General features: G+C 41.8%; 1 protein-coding gene across 4 annotated transcripts in view; it reads right to left on the bottom strand.

The window, feature by feature from the left end:
• Positions 1–20417, bottom strand: part of SETD2 (SET domain containing 2, histone lysine methyltransferase) — a 149764-nt gene that overhangs the window by 129124 nt on the left and 223 nt on the right. The window lies entirely within an intron of this gene.

Here is a 20417-nt window from a genome sequence, read left to right as displayed (position 1 = left end):
CAGCTCTAGTTGTCAAATTTCTAGCCACTTAATCAGAGACAAAAATTAAGTGCTATAAACAGCTCACTTGAGAAAACCAAATCTTATGCTCTATGACAAAGAACTACTCCAAGCTGATGAAGCAAATGTACACCTCACAGAAACAACATGGCAAAATATCAGAAGCCAGGGGCAGTGACTCACACCTGTAATCCCAACATTTTGAGAGGCCAAGGCGGGAGGATCACTTGAGCCCAGGAGTTCGAGACCAGCCTGGGCAACACTGTGAGACCCTGTCTCTAAAAAAATTGTAAAAATAAATAAGTCCGGCTGGGCACGGTGGCTCATGCCTGTAATCCCAGAGGATCCTCCCTCCTCTGGGAGGCCGAGGCAGGCGAATCACGAGGTCAAGAGATAGAGACCATCCTGGCCAACATGGTGAAAGCCCAACTCTACTAAAAATACAAAAATTAGCTAGGCTTGGTGGCGCATGCCTATAGTCCCAGTCTCAGCTACTCAGGAGACTGAGGCAGGAGAATCGCTTGAACCAGGGAGTCGGAGGTTGCAGTGAGACAAAATCACACCACTGCACTCCAGCCTGGTGACAGAGCGAGACCCCTATCTCAAAAAAATAAATAAAAAATAAATAAGTCCAGAAAAAGAAGTAAGGCCAGGCACAGTGGCTCACACCTGTAATCCCAGCACCTTGGGAGGTCAGGGTGGGTGGACCACTTGAGGCCAGTAGTTCATGCCAGCATGGTTAAAACCCCGTCTCTACTAAAAATACTAAAATTAGCTGGGCACACACCTGTAATCCCAGCTACTCGGGAGGCTGAGGTACAAGAATCACTTGAACCCTGGAGGCAGAAGCTGCAGTGAGCTGAGATCACACCACTGCACTCCAGCCTGGCGACAAGTGAGACTCTGTCTCAAAAAAATCAATCAATCAATCAATCAAACAATAAATAAATATTTTTAAAATAACAGAATATGGCTTGGAATTAAATAGTAGACACTATCATATCCAAAAGTCAAAGTAGTCAGCTGGTTTTCATGCCTACATCTACAGAGGTGAGAACACTGAAATATCAAAACTGACAATGTGCAAACATCTTAACTAGAATGATGAAAAAAAAACTACAGGTTGAGTAACCCTTATTGAAAATAGGTGGGACAGTAAGTATGTCAAACTTTTTCAGATTCTGGAATAACTGCATATACATAAAATAACTTGGGCCAGATATCTTGGACCCAAGTCTACACACCGAATTTGTTTATGTTTCACATACCCCTTACACACATGGCCTGAAGGTAATTTTATACAATATTTTAAAATAATTTTTGGACATGGAATAAACTGTGTTGTATGCCTGTGTTTTGTTTTTGTTTTTAAGAGATGGGGTCTTACTTTGTTGTCCAGGTTGGAGCAAGTACAGTACTATAATCCCAGCTCACTGCAGCCTTGAACTCCTGGACTCAAATGATCCTCCTACCTCAGGCTCCTGAAGACCTGGGACTACAGGTGCATGCCACCATACCTGGCTTGGCTGTGTTTTGACTGCAGCCCCTCACATGAGTTCATGTGTAAAATTTCCCACTGTCGCATCATGTCAGCATTAAAAAGGTTTCAACTTTTGGAGCATTTCAGATTTCACATTTTGGATTCAGCTGGGGCCTGTATACAGTTTAAGAACTATATAACCTAAAACGAACTATGCAGCTTAACAAGTGTGGTGGCTTATGCCTGTAGTCTCAGCACTTTGGGAAGCCCTAACAGGAGGACCGCTTAAGGCCAAGAATTTGAGACTGGCCTGGACAACACAGCGAGGCTCTGTCTCTACAAAAAATAAAAAATTAGCTGGGTACAGTGGCTCACATCTATAGTCCCAGATACTCAAGAGGCTGAGGCAGGAGGATCAGTTGAGCCCAGGAGTCCAAGGCTGCAGTGAGCTATGATGGTGTCACTGCACTTTAGCCTGGGTAACAGAGCGAGACCCTGCCTCAAAAAAAAAAAAAAAAAAGCTATACAGCCTAAATTGTCTGCTATGGTCTTTCTAGTGCCTCTGTCCAGAAGGCATGTGCCACTTGCTCTTATCTCCCATCCTGTACTCTCAAAATATCAGCTGGAGAGGTACCACAGTACAATGTATAAGAGCAAAAGCTCCTATATTCAGTCAACCTGAATTTGAATACTGACTCCAAAATTTTTTAACTTAAGTTACTAAAAGAAATGGAGGCCAAAGAAGCTAGCTATAAAACTGAAATAGTACTATATTTACTTTAAAAAGAGAATGAATGTCTATTTAAAATCCTTCATATAGGGTATGGTGGCTCATGCCTGTAATCCCCACACTTTGGGAGGCCGAGGCAGGTGGATCACCTGAGGTCAGGAGTTCGAGACCAGCCTGACCAACATGGCGAAACCCCGTCTCTACTAAAAATACAAAAATTAACCAGACATGGTGGCAGGCGCCTCTAATACCAGCTACTTGGGTGGCTGAGGCAGGAGAATCGCTTGAACCCAGAGGTGGAGGTTGCAGTAAGCCGAGGTCATGCCACTACTCTCCAGCCTGGGCAACACAGCAAAACTCCGTCTAATTAAAAAAAAAAAAAAAAAAAAAAAAATCCTTCACATAGCCCAGGCATGATGGCGCATGCCTGTAATCTCAGCACTCTGGGAGGCCAAGGCGAGATGATTGCTTGAAGCCAGGAGTTCAAAACCAGCCTCGGCAACATGGAGAGACCCTGTCTCTACAGAAAAATTTTAAAATTATCCAGGTATACTGGCATGTGCCTGTGGTCCCAGCTGCTTGGAAGGGCGAGGCAGGAGAATCACTTGAGAGTCCAGGAAGTCAAAACTGCAATGAACCAGGTTCGTATCACTAGTCCAATCTAGGTGACAGAGTGAGACCCTGTCTTTAAAAAAAAAAAAAATTCCTTCATATAGTGCCTGGCAGAGAGTTTATACTCAATAAATGTAAGCTGTAACATATCTGTTCTTGTTTGTTTGAGACAGGGTCTCACTCTGTTGCCCAGGCTAAAGTGCAATGGTGCATTCTCCGCTCACTGCAACCTCCACCTCTCAAGTGATTCTCCTGCCTCAGCCTCCCAAGTAGCTGGGATTACAGGCACTCGCCACCACACCCGCTAATTTGTTTTATATTTTTAGTAGAGACGGGGTTTCACTATGTTGGCTAGGCTGGTCTCGAACTCCTGGCCTCAGGTGATCTGCCCTCAGCCTCCCAAAGTGCTGGGATTACAGGCATTAGCCATCGAGTCTAGCCACTGCATGTCTTTTTTTTTTTTTTTTTTGAGACACAGTCTCACCCTGTCACCCAGGATGGAGTACAGTGACGTGATCACAGCTCACTACAACCTCTTCGGCTCACTACAACCTCTGCCTCTTCGGTTCAAACGATTCTCCTGCCTCAGCCTCCCAACTAGCTGGGACTACAGGCATGCGCCACCATGCCCGTCTAATTGTTGTATTTTTAGTAGAGACAGGGTTTCACCAGGGCTGGTCTCAAACTCCTGACATCAGGTGATCCACCTGCCTCAGCCTCCCAAAATGCTGAGATTACAGGTGTGAGCCACTGTGCCCCGCCAGCATGTCATTTTTTAAGACTTTTTTCTTTCAGCTCCTACACTTTCTGCACTCTTATTCATAAAGGTATGCTTAGAACCCTCTTACAAAATTAAAGTATTATACTCACTGGTGGGCTAAAAGTATATTTTAGTAAACCTAGGCTTCAACTATAACATAACCAACCTGAAACTTGTTTTTTTGGTTGTGTTTTTTGTTGTTGTTGTTTTTGATAAAGCATCTCGCTCTGTCACCCAGGCTGGATTGCAGTGGCACCATCTAGGCTCATTGCAACCTCTGCCTCCTGGGTTCAAACAATTCTCCTGTTTCAGCCTCCCAAGTAGCTGGGATTACAGACACCCACAGCCACGCCTGGCTAATTTTTGTTATTTCGCCAGGTTGCCCAGGCTGGTCCCAAACTCCTGACCTCAGGTGATCCGCCCACCTCAGCCTTCCAAAGTGCTGGAATTACAGGCATGAGCCACCGTGCCTGGCCCTGAAACTTTATTGAAACAGAACAATGTTACTCCCCTCAAACTTTCTTGTAATGAAGAAAAAAGATACAAAAACAGGGAAATTTCAAAGTACAAGTGTTCTCCAATTTTTTATACTTTCTACCTCTATACTATTCTAAAATGAGCACTGGTTTTTAAATGAACTTCAAATAAATGCACATTTCTGAATCAGACGATCATTAATTAGGGTCTTAAATTAATGATGTTTGACTTAGAACTGAGGTTAGAATAATAAAAATCCCATTTTCCAGTAGGAAAAACTTCATAGACATCCAATCAACTTACATAAATATTTCTTTTTTAAAAGTGGCCATGGGCCAGGCACGATGGCTCACACCTGTAATCCCAGCACTTTGGGAGGCCGAGGCGGGCGGATCACCTGAGGTCAGGAGCTGAAGACCAGCCTGGCCAACATAGTGAAACCTCATCTCTACTAAAAATACAAAAAAATTAGCTGGGCATGGTGGTGGGGGCCTGTAATGCCAGCTACTCGGGAGGCTAAGGCAGGAAAATTGCTTGAACCCAGGAGGCAGAGGTTGCAGTGAGCCAAGATCATACCATTGCACTCCAGCCTGGACAAGAGTAAAACTCTGTCTCAAAAAATAAAAATAAAAATAATAAAAGTGGCCATGATTGTATATTCTCTCCTGTTAATCCATGTCTACTTTAATTTCCCTAATATTAGCTAAGAGGAAGAATATCCTTTTATGCTCCCAATATGTTCATTATTGCTACCTATGAACTCTGTTCCTCTGTCCAAAAACCATGAGTTAAAGTCCTAAGAGTACCCCTGAACTTAGACTTTCCCATCACCTGGACACAGTATGCAGTGATAAAAGAAAACAAAAGTGGCATAAGCAGTAATGCTTTCTCGTGTATGCATGACATGAGGAAAGCATTTAAAAAAAAAAAATCCCTCTTAACAAAAGGCAAGTTACCTACGTATATGTTTCTCTTTCTGTCCCTTAATATAGGGAATAATGATGAATGAAAGCTTGAGTTTCATATGGGATTAAGCTCATTTCCAATGAAGATTTCAGACTACTTAAGGTACCTAGACAGACAATCAGGCAGATCTGAATGGTCCCCGTATCCAGCTTACCTTCTGCTGAATGATATTCACACCAGTAATCCTCCAGCATATACATTTGCAAAATCAGAGGAAAGAACCAACTCAAATACAGAATCACCTGCACCCTCCAAATTGAACAATTATAAGCACATCAAGGTCAATTCTGAAGACCTTTAGAAAACAAGTAACTCAATACAGAAATCCAGTTGTTTATGAACGGCAGCTATTCTAAATGTTATTCTTTAACATCATTAAAAAGTTAGTTTTGGACAAATTGGTAAACGAATATTACCCAAGTTCTGATATGCCACTAAACTAGCTAGTAAGCACTATTTGTACTTCTTCGCACTTCCTTTTCTTCCCTTTATAAAATTAGAGGCACTAGCTCCCCTGCCCTTTTAAAATCACAGCCATGAGAAGTCACAATGAGCAAGCTAAAGGGGAAAAAAAAAGTTGGGAGCCACAAAGATGAGGAATTATTAGATATAGTAAAAGGACTCCCTACACTAGACACCTCTTATAGCACTCAGCAATTTACACTGGGTAAAAACTGAAGGGGAAATCGGCATAGGGTTAATCCTTTCTCTGTATCCTCTCCCATAATGTGGCCCTAGAACATCCTCTACCATCTGCCTACTCCATTTTTGCCTAAGTCCTACTCTTCAAGGCTAAGTTCAGGTATTCTTCTGGGCTGCCCTCCCTGATTGCCCGCCTGATCCCCATCCCAGTCTAAGTCAGGCATCCCTGCCATAGCACATTGTGCTTATTTCTGTATCTTTATCACAAGTCTAGCATTCAACAAATGTTAGCTGAATAAACTGTCAAGAGTTCAAGAGTTCTATCTCAGCTAGTTGTTCTAAACATTAGGTTAAAAGGCTCGATATAATGAAAAGAATTTAAATATAACATTTTTAATTGCCTCATACAGTTAGAAACTGACAGACTTAGAAAACTGAATTTTTTTGTATGCTAGGTATAAAAAGTATCAGCTGCCCTAGAGAAGAACAAAACCCTCTATTTTTAGAGTACCAAATTTTCTATCATTTTTCAGTCTTTTGGTATATCCAAAAATATCTTTTTTTTTTTTTTTTTTTTTTGAGACGGAGTCTCGCTCTGTCGCCAGGCTGGAGTACAGTGGCGCAATCTTGACTCACTGCAACCTCTGCCTCCTGGGTTCAAGCAATTCCCCTGCCTCAGTCTCCTGAGTAGCTGGGACTCCAGGCACCCGCCACCATGCCCAGCTAATTTTAATTTTTGTATTTTAGTAAAGACGGGGTTTCACCATGTTGGCCAGGATGGTCTCGATCTCCTGACTTCATGATTCACCAACCTTGGGCTTCCAAAGTGCTGGGATTACAGGAATGAGCCACCGTGCCCAACCTCAAAAATACCCTTTGATTTACCACTGCATCTGAGGTTCCTCACTTCCTTTTTGCCTGTAATATTTATAAAGAGAGAAATGAGATTACTGATCTGAGAAATTTGGAGAGAAAATCAACAGAACAAGGGTAAAGTGCAGTTTACCCTCAGTTTAAGGATTACCCATCCTGGAAAATACACAAGTACAAAACAACTGAAAAGGCTGGGAGAAAAAGGTGGTCTAGCATACCAACAGAAGAAGCATAAAAAGTGCTATAAGCACCAAGTCACTGCCATTAGTCCAACACATGCCACTCAATTCCCTAACCTCTGTCTTAATCTTCTAGTTATTTAAGAATGTCTGGTAATAGGCTGGGCATGATGTCTCACGCCTGTAATCCCAGGACTTTGGGAGGCTGAGGTAGGGAGATCGCTTGAGCCCAGGAGTTTGAGACCCTGTTGCTACAAAAAACAAATAATTAAATTAGGCATAGTGGGAGGATTTCTTGAGCCTGGGAGGTTGAGGCTGCAGTAAGCCATGATCGTGCCACTCCACTTCAGCCTGGGTGACAGAGAAAGACCCTATCTTTAAAAAAAAGAAAAAAAGAAAAAGAAAAAAGAAAAGAATGTCTTATAATAGAGGTCAGCAATTATTAACAATACTGCTGGTAATCAAATTAGAATAATGATCGTTATAAAGAATCAGGTCAATTCAAACATTTACTAAGCATATACCACCATGTACCCAACTACTAGTTACTAGGATTCCTCCATTAAAAGAAGAACATATTCTATAATATATTCATCATGGTCCTTGAATTTTCTGATACATGAATCTACAAAATCCCTTAGGTCCTAGCAACAAAACCAAACAGGTCTAATGAGAATAGATGAATGCTAAGATAGCCAGGCTTCAATGAAATGTTAGCCTTTCTTGATACTTTGTATTAATAATCAACCAAAGCATCTTAAAAATTACAGAATTATGGTGGCAGGCGCCTGTAGTCCCAGCTACTCGGGAGGCTGAGGCAGGAGAATGGCGTGAACCCGGGAGGTGGAGCAGCTTGCAGTGAGCTGAGATTTCGCCACTGCACTCCAGCCTGGGCGACAGAGCAAGACTCCGTCTCTAAAAAAAAAAAAAAATTACAGAATTATAAAAATACATATATAAAAACATATCTTTTAAAAATGTACATGTAAAAATAGCATTGATGAAAATAAAAATGCTTAAGCAATCAGTACATTTCAAAAAAGCACACAGCTAACAAAAAAAATTGTGCAGCACACATATGCACAACCGGAAAAAAGTCCTATCACAGATTCTAACTTCTGCTCCCAATTTCATATCCTGACACCATCACGATCTTCTCTAGTAAGAGTATGCTGCACACAGTGGCTCCTGTCTGTAATCGCAGCATTTGGGGAGGCCAAGGCGGGTGGATCACCTGAGATCAGGAGTTCGAGACCAGCCTGGCCAACACAGTGAAACTCCATCTCTACTAAAATACAAAAATTAGCCAGGCGTGATGGCAGCTGCCTGTAATTCCAGCTACTCGGGAGGCTGAGGCAGGAGAATTGCTTGAACCCAGGAGACGGAGGTTGCAGAGAGCCAAGATCGCACCACTGCACTCCAGCCTGGGAGACAGAGCAAGACTCTGTCTCAAAAAACTAAAAAGTTTGTAAAGAAAATAGGTAGTCAAAGAAAGAAGAGCACCAAGTATTTCTTGGGAATCTCATTATCTCCCTAATTTGTATGAGCAATACTATAATTGGGGGAACACTCTTTTTATATTCAATTACTACTGTTTCAATGTGTTCAAGGTGTTTGTATCAGCTAGTAACACTACTTCCTTACGCAAACTGCTAGGTTAATCTGCCAAAAAGTATACTATACTTTTCATAACTGTGACAACTGGTTTCCTGAATAATTGTACGACAACTAAAGTTGTTTTGTTTTTGTTCTTTAATAGAAATGGTAAGCTTAAGCTTGAAAATATACCTCTTATGGTTACCTTAAGGCAAACTTGAAGAGATTTTCACTGATTTCTAAAATGTTGTATTGTACCTCAAAGAAATTTGCCTTTACTATAGATAATTCTTAACTACATTTTCAGCACAGAAGCAGTACCATAAAATGTGTAGCTTATGTTTTAGAGTTGATATTCCAATGAAGTATTGATAAATTAATGGAAGAGTTGTATTTTTAACCAGGCAATTTTTAACCAGTCGTATTTTTAACCAGGTCTGTGTGTGCTCAAGGCCAGCATAAATGGATTTCTATAGAAAGGGTTTTTACAGTCATTTGATATAATTTATGAAAAACTGTATTTGCTCCACTTTACATTCATACAAAATTCATAAAAAATTTAAACCTTAAATTTTTTAAAATTAAACCTAGCATCTTCTGCTTCCTCAAATAGAGTATGTAATTAATAACTATTCATCATGAGACCAAATATCAGACAAAAGGCTCAAAACACAAGTTAGACCACAGATTCACAAAGAGCCTAACCATGAAGCAAATATTGTTGATTACTATAGAGTCCTCCCCAAAGAGAGGGTCCAACCACACTTGGCAGGGAAGTGGGCCACAGGAAGAACTACAATTGGAAACCACCACTTGCTCTAGGCTCTTGCAAGCCCAGAGCAGTGCTCCCAGTAAGCAGACCTCCCAGAAGCCTGCCAACACAATTGCAGTCTTATCAACACCCACATCATCCCAAGGATATTTTCACTTGCAAGATGTTAGCATTTGACAGAAAAAGCATTCTAAAATAAAAAGCAACTATGGGAATTCAGACCAATCTTAAACCTCCATTGAAATGACAATATGTTTGCTCAGCTGGAAAAGAGACTAAAGTAACCATTAGCTTGACCAAAAACACAAAAAACAGGCATGAGAGCTCATGCCTGTAATCCCAGCACTTTGGAAAGCTGAGGCAGGAGGATCACTTGAGACCAAGAGTTCAAGACCAGCCTGGGCAGTGAAGTGAGAGCCAGTGAAGTGAGTATCTAATTTTTAAAATTAAAAAATTAAAAAACAAAAAGACTACCAAATTAAACAAAGTAAATTTACACAAATTCCAAAGCTAAGAGACTCAAATACAACATTTTATTACACAATTTTTATTAACCAAAAATTACACAATTAACCAAAAATTATACAAGGTAATTGCCCCTCATTTGAATGAGTAGACTTCCAAATACTGTATAAGTCCAACTATGGAAAACAACAACAACAAACATATCAAATTTTGTCTTAGCTCTGTTGGCCAGCCTCAAACCAACCATTTTCAAGAGACTCCCCACTTAAGGCCAGGCACGGGGTGCCCAGCACTATAATTCCAGGGCTTTGGGAGGCCAAAGTGGGAGGATTCCTTGAGGCCAGGAGTTTGAGACCAGCTTGGGCAACATAGTGAGACCCCTATCTCTACAAAAAAAATTTAAAAATTAGCTAGGTGTGGTGGTACATGCCTGTTGTCCCAGCTACTTGGGAGGCTGAGGCAGGAGATTGCTTGATCCCAAGAGTTCAAGGCTACAGTGAGCTGCGATCATACCACTGTACTCCAGCCTAGGTGACAAGGGAGGCCCTGATCCAAAAAAGAAAAAAGAAAAAAAAAGAGATCCCACTTAAATGCCCTCAGTTTTCTTTTTAAAAGAAACAAGTAACTAATCAAAATAAGGCAGGAATAAAAATGATCTGTTCAATCCATCAGTACCATATACAAATAGAAATAAGTGGCCGGGCGCGGTGGCTCAAGCCTGTAATCCCAGCACTTTGGGAGGCCGAGACGGGCAGATCACGAGGTCAGGAGATCGAGACCATCCTGGCTAACCCGGTGAAACCCCGTCTCTACTAAAAAATACAAAAAAAACTAGCTGGGCGAGGTGGCAGGTGCCTGTAGTCCCAGCTACTCGGGAGGCTGAGGTAGGAGAATAGCGTAAACCCGGGAGGCGGAGCTTGCAATGAGCTGAGATCCGGCCACTGCACTCCAGCCTGGGCCACAGAGTGAGACTCCACCTCAAAAAAAAAAAAAAAAAAAAAAAAAAAAAAAAAAACAAATAGAAATAAGTATGAGATTTTTTTAAAAACTCTAAACAAAATCCCCCAAACACCATCATAACCAGAAAAACTCACTCTGTGGAGAAATACATTTGGAAAGAGACACCTTCCACATAGCTCAATATGTCCTAACATAATAACCACACATCTTAAGAACATCAAGCAACTTAGCATGGTACATCCACACTACAGAATATTGTTCAGCTGTTTAAAAAGGTAAGCACATCTTGGCCAGGTGCAGTGGCTCACACCTGTTATCCCAGGCCAAGGAGGGCGGATCACAAGGTCAAAAGATTGAGACCATCCTGGCCAACATGGTGAAACCCTGTCTCTACTAAAAATATAAAAATTAGCTGGGTGTGGTGGTGCACGCCTGTAGTCCCAGCTACTCAGGAGGCTGAGGCAGGAGAATCGCTTGAACCAGGGAGGCAAAGGTTGCAGTGGGCCAAGACTGCACCACTGCACTCCAGCCTGGGCGACAGAGCGAGACTCTGTCTCAAAAAAAAGAAAGAATTATAGATAAGCACATCTTATATGTAAATGGAAACAAATAAAGAATGTAGGAAAAAGGCAGAAAAATACATACAGTAATATGACTCCACTTTTGTAAAAAAAATAAAAACCAAACAAAAAGAAAAGATCTCAAAAAATACATTAAGTTCTTGGATGTGGTATTTGGAGATGTGGAGCAGAGAAGAGATGCTGAGGGAGGATTTTTATTTTTCTTCTAGAAACATCTGTATTGTCTGACTCTTTTGCAATAAGTATTGTTGTGGTAATTAAAAAACAAAACATTTTAAAACATACTATCAGACTCTGTTATTGTTTTTAAAATATCACACTCATGGTTAGTACACAGTAATAGTAAAGTACTTCCAAACTTAAATTTAAAGTTATCCTCAGAGATTGAAAAAGACTGAGACATGACAATTAAATGCAATGTGTAATACTAGATTGAAAAAAGAACACACTTTTGGGACAACTGGCAAAATGTATAAATTATGTATCAGGTAATAGCAGGGTTACAAATGTTAAAATGTCTGAATTTGATTATTGTATATTGATTAAGAGAATGCTTGTTCTTAGGTAATACTATGAGATATTTAGGAAAGATAGATCATGATGCCTGCAATTTACTCTCAAGATGTTCTGCCAAAAGTAAATAAAACTTTTTTTTTAATATAGAAAGGTAATACAAACGTGGCAAAATTCCAATTACTGGTTAATCTAGTTTAAAAGTACATTATGGGAATTCACTGTGCTATTCTTACAACTTTCCTGAAAGTTTAAAATTTTTTCAAAATAAAAAGTCTTTTTTGCCAGGCGCAGTGGCTCACACCTGTAATCCCAGCACTTTGGGAGATTGAGGTGGGTGGATCACTTGAGGTCAGGAAACCAGCCTGGGCAGCATGACAAACCCCATCTCTAGAAAAAATACAAAAATTAGCTGGGTGTGGTAGTGTGCGCCTGTAGTCCTAGCTACTCAGGACACTGAGGTGAGAGGATCGCTTGAGCCTCAGAGGCAGAGGTCGCAGAGAGCCAAGATTGTGCCACTGCACTCCAGCCTGGGTGACAGAGTGAGACCCTGTCTCTCACACACAGACACTGTTTTTTTTTTCTGTCAGAAAAACATTCTAACCTGATTTCAGTGACTTAGGTGTATGTAAATGGCTTAGTTTCCAATATAAACTCTCTCTCAGGGTTTTACAATAATAGTTCTTAGTGTATTACAAAATCAAGTACTCTACGGTTCTCTTGGAAGAATTAACAGAAATGAAGCTAGTCAACTTTTTTAAGAAACTGAGCAAAGAACGATTAGCAAATTGGGCCGGGCGCGGTGGCTCACGCCTGTAATCCCAGCACTTTGGGAGGCTGAGGCGGGCGGATCACAAGGTCAGGAGATCGAGACCATCCTGGCTAACACAGTGAAACCCCGTCTCTACTAAAAATACAAAAAATTAGCCGGGTGTGGTGGCAGGCACCTGTAGTCCCAGCTACTCGGGAGGCTGAGGCAGGAGAATGGCGTGGGCCTGGGAGGCGGAGCTTGCAGTGAGCCGAGATCACGCCACTGCACTCCAGCCTGGGTGACAGAGCGAGACTCCGTCTCAAAAAAAAAAAAAAAAAAAGAACGATTAGCAAATTGAGCAGCCTCTTAACCAGGATAGGTTCAGAGAGGCTCCAGCAGAGCCACGTAGTAGATTTATGGACAGAAAAGCTTTTGATTCTCAAACCCAGGCTGGCCATCCTGCCTCCCTCCAAAACCTGACAATGCTCATAGAACAACAATGAATATTAGGGTTGAGAAAATTTATTACAAATGTCTATTACAGAATAAATTGTAATGTATTAAAAAAAATTTTAATGAATAAATTAAATCAATGAGTCACTACATTGAAAAAGGGCTGAGAAGATCTAGAAACACCAAAGTCCTGCTAAGGAAACTAGGAAAGTATGACTGATAATCTTGTACGTATAAAATATGGCTTGGCAACTGGAGACAATTCTTAGGAAAACACAATTGTATCAACAGTTGCTTGATACTTTTCTAAAGACATAATGTGTCAATAAAAGGAGAATGGTATGCCTAAAATGTAGCAAAAGCAAATGGCAAAAAGGGACATGAATATTAAAGAGGTACACCCTAGCCTAAGCACTAGGATAGTTCAACAGGCTCTCCATACTTACCAGCAAACCCTCCAAGGGCTATATTGGCCTCCTGTGTACTGCAGTAGCCCAAAGAAGGTAACCTGGCCTGTAGGACCATACATCCATTCACTACAAACCTATCTCTCTCTTATCAGAAACATTGATTCAACTGGCTATAAAGCTACTAAGGGTCCAGATCATATATGAAATCTGGTAACCACATGATACTTTCTCTCAGTTGGCTTCCTAAGGTACCTCTATCCTCTCTATTCTAACATGAATTATAAGAATTTGACTTGCTAGGCACGGTGGCTCACACCTGTAATTCCAGCACTTTGGGAGGCTGAGGTCAGGAGTTTGAGACCAGCCTGGGCAACACAGCAAAACCCTGTCTCTACAAAAAATAAAAAATTAGCCAGGGCCAAGTGCAGTGGCTCACGACTATAATCCCAGCACTTTTGGGAAGCCGAAGCAGGCAGATCACTTGAGCTCAGGAGTTTGAGACCAGCTTGGGCAACATGGTGAAACCCCCTCTCTACAAACAAAATAAGCTGGGCATGGTGGTATGTGCCCATAGTCCCTGCTACTCAGAAGGCTGAAGTGAGAAAATCACCTGAGCCTGGGAAGTTGAAGCTGCAGTGAGCCATCATCGTGCCACTGCACTCCAGCCTGGGCAAAAGCAAAATCCTGTCTCAAAATAAAAAAATTAGCCAGGAGTGGCGGTGCGCATTTGCAGTCCTAGATATGTGGGAGAATCACTTGAGCCCAGGAGTTCAGTTACAGTGAGCTACAATCTTCTTGTCACTGCACTCTAACCTGGACAACAGAACAAGTCCCTAAAAAATAAAAAATTAATAGAGAATCCTGACTGCTTTATATATCATTTGAACATGCTGAAATATTCTTTCCCAGTTAAACTTTCTTTTGACCAAATTCGCCATACTTTCGTATCATGGTGCCTTATAAGTACCGTTCTTTCTAGCCGACTCATTCCATTCAATACTAACAATAAAAGAACTGGCCGGGGGCGTGGTGGCTCACGCCTGTAATCCCAGCACTTTGGGAGGCCGAGGCGGGTGGATCACCTTAAGTCAGGAGTTCGAGACCAGCCTGACCCATATGGAGAAACCCCGTCTCTACTAAAAATACAAAATTAGACACACATGGTAGCACATGCCTGTAATCCCAGCTACTCGGGAGGCTGAGGCAAGAGAACTGCTTGAATCCAGGAGGCAGAGGTTGTGGTGAGCCCAGATTGTGCCATTGCACCCCAGCCTGGGCAACAATAGCAAAACTCCGTCTCAAATTAAAAAAAAAAAAAAAAGAAAGAAACGAACACTGTCCTAATTCTTAAATTCTCATAAAACCCTCTGCAGATGATACTACCATGATCCCCACTTTATAGGTAAGGAGTAATTAAGAAACTTGCCTAGGTTCACAGAGCAATTAAGTAAAAGAGATGAGATTCTAAACCAGGAGTTCTGTCTCCAGAGCCCAGGGATTTAACTTTTTTTGTGCCCTGTACCATTTAGGAAATCTAGTGAAGCTTGTGGATTCCTTCTCAGTCTAATATTTTTTAATGCATAAGATAAAGTACATATGATTGCAAAGGAAGCCAATTACATTGAGGGAAAAAAACCAATGTGTCATATTGTTTAGTATGTGCTTCTCAATCTAGTGGATTTCGACATAATGATAAACATATTTCAAGATTCTACAAAAACCACAATACAGTTTGCCTTTGAATAACATGGGCTGGAACTGCGTAGGTCCACTTATACACAGATTTTTTTCAATAAAAGTTACACACCTTGTGCCTGCCTCCAGTTCTACCTCCTCCACCTCTGTCACCCAAGACAGCAAGATTAAAACCCCCTCCTCTTCTTCCTCCTCAGCCTATTCAATGTGAAGACTACAAGGATGAAGACCTTTATGATGATCCACTTCCACTTAATGAGTAATATATTTTCACTTCCTTATGATTTTCTTAACATTTTTTCTCTACCTTACTTTCTTGTAAGAATACAGTATATAATACACACAACATACAATAAAATATGTGTTAGTAGACTATGTTCTCAGTAAAGTCAACAGAATCCTAGTAGCAGTTAAGTTTTGAGGCAGACAAAAGTTATATGCACATTTTTTACTGTGTTGCAGATTGGGACTGGTACCTCTAACTCTTGTGTTGATCAAGAATCGACTGCATATTTTATTATAAAAATATCTGACTTATACACAAATCACAATTAATACCACTGCAGTTTGTTATTCACATTAGTAATTGAAAGAAATGCTAACTTCTAGTCAGAGGTTACTGAAGATGTAATTTTCCCAAGTTCATAGATTCCATCCATGTTAAAACCTTAAACTCCACACTAAAACAGTCCTCTCTTAACACAGGCATTTAAAAAACCAATCAATCCAAGTGTGGTGGTACACATCTATAGTCCCAGCTACTCAGGAGGCTGAAGCGGGAGAACTGCTTGAGCCCAGGAGCTGAAGACCAGCCCAGGGAAAATAGTAAGATTCCATCTTTAAAAAAACAAAAATAAAAAGACCAATCTTTGGCCCTTCTATCTACCAAGAATTCCCTGGTAATCTCATCCAGCTTCATGACTTGAATACTACCTAAACTGGTGACAACAAAATTTATCTCCATTTCAGACCTTTCCCCTGAATTTCAGACTTGGTTATCAACTCAATTCAAATGTCTAACAGGCAATGTCAAACTTACCATGCCTAAAATTGAACTCCTCCTAATCTAGTCCTCAAACTTGCTTCTTTTAGTCATCACTGTGTTTGTTGACAGCAACTTTCTAACTGCTGAGACCAGAAACCCTGGAATCATCCTTGGTTCCTCTCTCACATATCACACCAACAAATCATATTAGTTCCATCTTCAAAATATATCCAGTATCCATCCATTTCTCACTACTCTTATGTTACCATCTTGGTACCGGCATCTCTTTTCTGGATTACTAGCTTCCTTACTAGTCTCCAGGCTTACCACTGTTGTTCCCTTTGCAATTCAAATGATCATTTGAAATTGAAAGCAGACTATGTCACTCTTCTGTTCAAAACTCCTGGCAAAGTCCTTAGAATGGCTCTACAAGACTGTATAAAAGCTAAATCCTGGCCGAGAGCAGTAGCTCACACCTGTAATCCCAGCCCTTTGGGAGGCCAAGGCAGGTGAATCACAAGGTCAGGAGTTCAAGACCAGCGTGGCCAAGAAAGTGAAACCCCATCTCTACTAAAAACACAAAAATTAGCCGGGTGCAGTGGCAGGCGCCTATAATCCCAGCTACTCAGGAGTCTGAGGCAGAAGAATCACTTAAATCCAGGAGGCAGAGACTGCAGTGAGCCAAGATCATGCCACTGCACTCCAGCCTGGGGGACAGTGAGACTCCATTTCAAAAAAAAAAAAAAAAAAAAGCTAAACCCCATCTCACCCTAACCCAATTTACTATCACACTTTCTTGCTCATTCCAATCTAGCCATAATGGGCAAAACTCACAGGTCTGCCTCAACACCTTGAAACTCACTATTCCCTCTTATTGAAAGGCCTTCACCCATTATTAACATGGCTACTTCTCCTTTAAATCTTTGCCTAAATATCACTCCCTCAAGGATACTCACCCAGTATACCTCACTTTAAATTGCAACCTCTTCCTCAACAATTCTGAATCCCCCTTACTCTTCTACTTTCCAAAGCACTTACCTTTGAACATTCTATATTATTCAATTTTATTATTATTATTATTTTTTGAGATGGAACCTCTTTCTGTCCCCCAGGCTGGAGTGCAGTGGCACAGTCTCAGCTCACTGCAACCTCCACCTCCCAGGTTCAAGCGATTCTCCTGCCTCAGCCTCCCAAGCAGCTGGAATTACAGGTGCCTGCCACCATACCCGACTAATTTTTTTTTTTTTTAATTTGTATTTTTAGTAGAGACGAGGTTTCACCATCTTGGCCAGGCTGGTCTCCAACTATTGACCTCAGGTGATCCACCCACCTCGGCCTCCAAAAGTGCTGGGACTACCGATGCAAGTCACTCCACTTGGCCAGAACATTCTGTATCATTTATCATCACCCCCATTAGGCTATAAACTCCACAAGGGCAAAATTTTGTTTTGTACACCAATTACCCCTAGTGTGCCTACGTTTGGCATACAACAGACATGCATATGTTCAAACAACTGCACCTCTATCACTGTAAGGTACTTGCCTATCTCCCTCATTAAAAGAGTTCCTTAAAGACTAACTGGATCTACTTTGCTGTGTCCTCAACACCTGTCCCCGGGCCTGCCCCATAATGGACACCTACTGCACAGATACTCAAGTGATTACAGCCATTTTCACCTGAAACACAATGTCCTATATGCGCTGAAAAAAAAAAAAAGCCATCTTGCAGCTGTGTCTGATTAAAAGCATGGGTACAAGACAAACCCAGAACATCAGATGCTGTTACTTCAGTCAAACTGAAATTACATTTTTGCCTCAGTTTCTTCATATGTCTAAGTACCATTTCAAACCATCCAAAGTCTAAAAAGGGCACTTGGCCATTCCTCCCCCGAGCCATGTTGCCCACCTAATCTTTTCATCCTCAACTTAAATCCTATCTTTTAACTTTTCCCTGATGACCCCAGCTAGAAGCACTTACACGTGCCACATTCTGCGCCAAGTGCTCTTCATGCATTATCTCATTCAATCCTCCCAAAAAGCCCTAGTAAGTTGTTAACCATTATGATACCTATATAAAAGATGAAAAAAACCCAAGTTCGGAGAGATGAAGTCATCTGTCCAAGGTTAAAATAGTGTTCAGATCCAGGTCTGACTCTGAAATCCAGGTTTTTAAAATCCTATACTGCCTTTCTCTCTCCTCTAGCATTATAAACACTAACTAGCTTACTATCTCAAGGGTTTGCTGTCACTTCACTTCTCTAGGCTTCATTTTTTTCATACGCCAAACAGGTGATATTGCTCAGGATACCTACCATGATCCCCTCCAGTCTTTATAGTATTATGAAAAAAGGAAAAACACAACAAAACAACAACAAAAACATGTTACAATTCTTTACTCCATACAGGTTAATACACAAGAAGAGGCCTGGCACAATGGCTCATGCCTGCAGTCCCAGCACTTTGGGAGGCCAAGGCAGGAGGCTCACTTGTGGCCAGGGATTCAAAACCAGTCTGAGTAACGTAATTTTTTTTTTTTTTTCAATTAGCCGGGTGCGGTGACACATGCCTATAGTCCCAACCCAGGAGGCTGAGGCAGGAGGACTGCTTATGCCCAGAGGTTTAAGGATGCAATGAGCTATGAAGATACCACTGCACTCCAGCCTGGGTGACAGAGTGGGACCCTGCCTCTAAAAAAAAAAAAAAAAAAAAAAAAAAGGAAAAAATACACAAGAATTTAAAAACATATAATCACTGTTAAAAATCCAAAGCAGTGCATTTCTACTACATTAAAGCAATAAAAACTCCAAAACATGTAAAACCATAAAACATTCTTGATTCCTTCCCCACTCGTGTCTACCAAAGATGCACTTCTGAGTCAATTTTCCCACATATTATGAAAAATTTTTCCCCAAGAAGTGTAAGGATGTGATCCTTAAAGCTTCTGGACTTCACCAAACAACCTGGTAAAAGGAAGTAAAAGCAGGCACTTAGCCTATTCAAAGGTTAGCATGTTACTTTGTACAGAGCAAGTGCTAAATAAGCATTTATTGAATCGTTGATACAAAATTTTTTTTGAGGTTTTTTAAACTAAAAACCTATAACGTGAGCTTTGTAATTGGACTGATTGTGCAGTAAATCAAAACAATCTTACCTAACTGATCCTGCCAGTAGCAAAACAAAAAGACCAATCTAATTAAGGTAGTGTTAACCAACGGCCAAGAACCCATGAAAGGAAAAAGTCATGTTAACTTACTATTGCAAGTAACAGTTGAGTTTTTGGAAAAGCAAAATAATGATTTATCTTGTTGTGCAGAAATGACCAACACCTCAACAGAATCCGTTGTGTTGCAATCAAAACTAAGAACTATCAATTAAGATCCAGACATTTCTGGACCAACGTGAGATGTGGCAAGGGATTCAAAAACGAGCCACAGCCAACCTAAGGTAAAATGTGTCAAAACAGCAAAGCTCTTGGAATCATCCTGGTCATAAAAGTTTGACAGTTTCATGTGAAACCCCTATCAACCCATAAGTTTGAAATGAATACTATATTCCTAGGTCTAACACCAGCAAATGGAGTTTCAAGAATGGCTTTTCAAAACAATGGTCTCGTGAGGGTTCAGGGAAAGAAGTGACTTCAGGCTTTCTGAGGTAGCAGATACAGCAGCAGATTCAGACCTCAAGAGAAATGTAAAGGTGTCCTAGACTGAAAAATTACTATTGGGCAAAACTGTGTTTCGGTTTTCCAGAACACTGTGTTCTTCAGAGAATCCTCAAACGATTCTTAGTTTTTAACCAAGTCTTCACAAGAAATAGAAAGTCATCCGTTTAGGGTAAGAGGTTCCGGTTACCAAGAAAATCGTGTCCGAAAGTGTGAAAATCTCACAATCTGCAAGAAAATGTATGCCCCTCAGGTGGCTTTCATTTTCAGGCGGAAAAACAAACCCGGTGTCACCTCAACAACGGGACCACACAAACCTCGCCATTACAAAACCCAAGTGCCAAAGGTGCAGAATGTGAAGCCGGAAGCACTGCGAGGCCAGGATCGAGTTCCCAGGAGGAAAAAATCAAAATCAGGAGTGCAGCGCGGGCCCCTCCACGGCTCGGGGGCCAGGCAACCCGCGCTAGGCCCTTCCGGTCCGAGCCGCTGCCGTCGCGGGGAGGTCGGGCGACGGGTCGAGCTTCCACCCGAGCCCGGGGATTCGCGGCCTACCCTCGCCGGCGCCCTCTTGCCGGGCCAGGCACCGGCAGCTCCTCCGACTATGCCCCTTGGCTAGCAGCGGGGCCCGGACGAACCGCGAGGAGCCCGCCAGGACTGCCGAGCCCCGGGCTGGCTGGGTCGGTGCGGACACGGCGGCAGCCGTAGGGACCGTGGCCGCCCCTCCCCCACCGGCCCGGCCCAACCGCCGCCGCGACGCGAGCAGCGGCGCCAACGCCGGGCCCAACCGCGGGCCTGCAGCGGCCCCAGCCAGGCAGCTCGAAGTGGCGGCGCGGGCCTGCTCCCGACACCGACCGCG

This window comes from Chlorocebus sabaeus, chromosome 22 (genome assembly GCF_047675955.1).
Source record: "Chlorocebus sabaeus isolate Y175 chromosome 22, mChlSab1.0.hap1, whole genome shotgun sequence".
In the NCBI taxonomy this organism is placed as follows: Eukaryota; Metazoa; Chordata; class Mammalia; order Primates; family Cercopithecidae; genus Chlorocebus; species Chlorocebus sabaeus.
The sequence above is the reverse complement of the archived record's forward strand: the minus strand, read 5'-3'. Positions and strand labels throughout refer to the sequence as shown.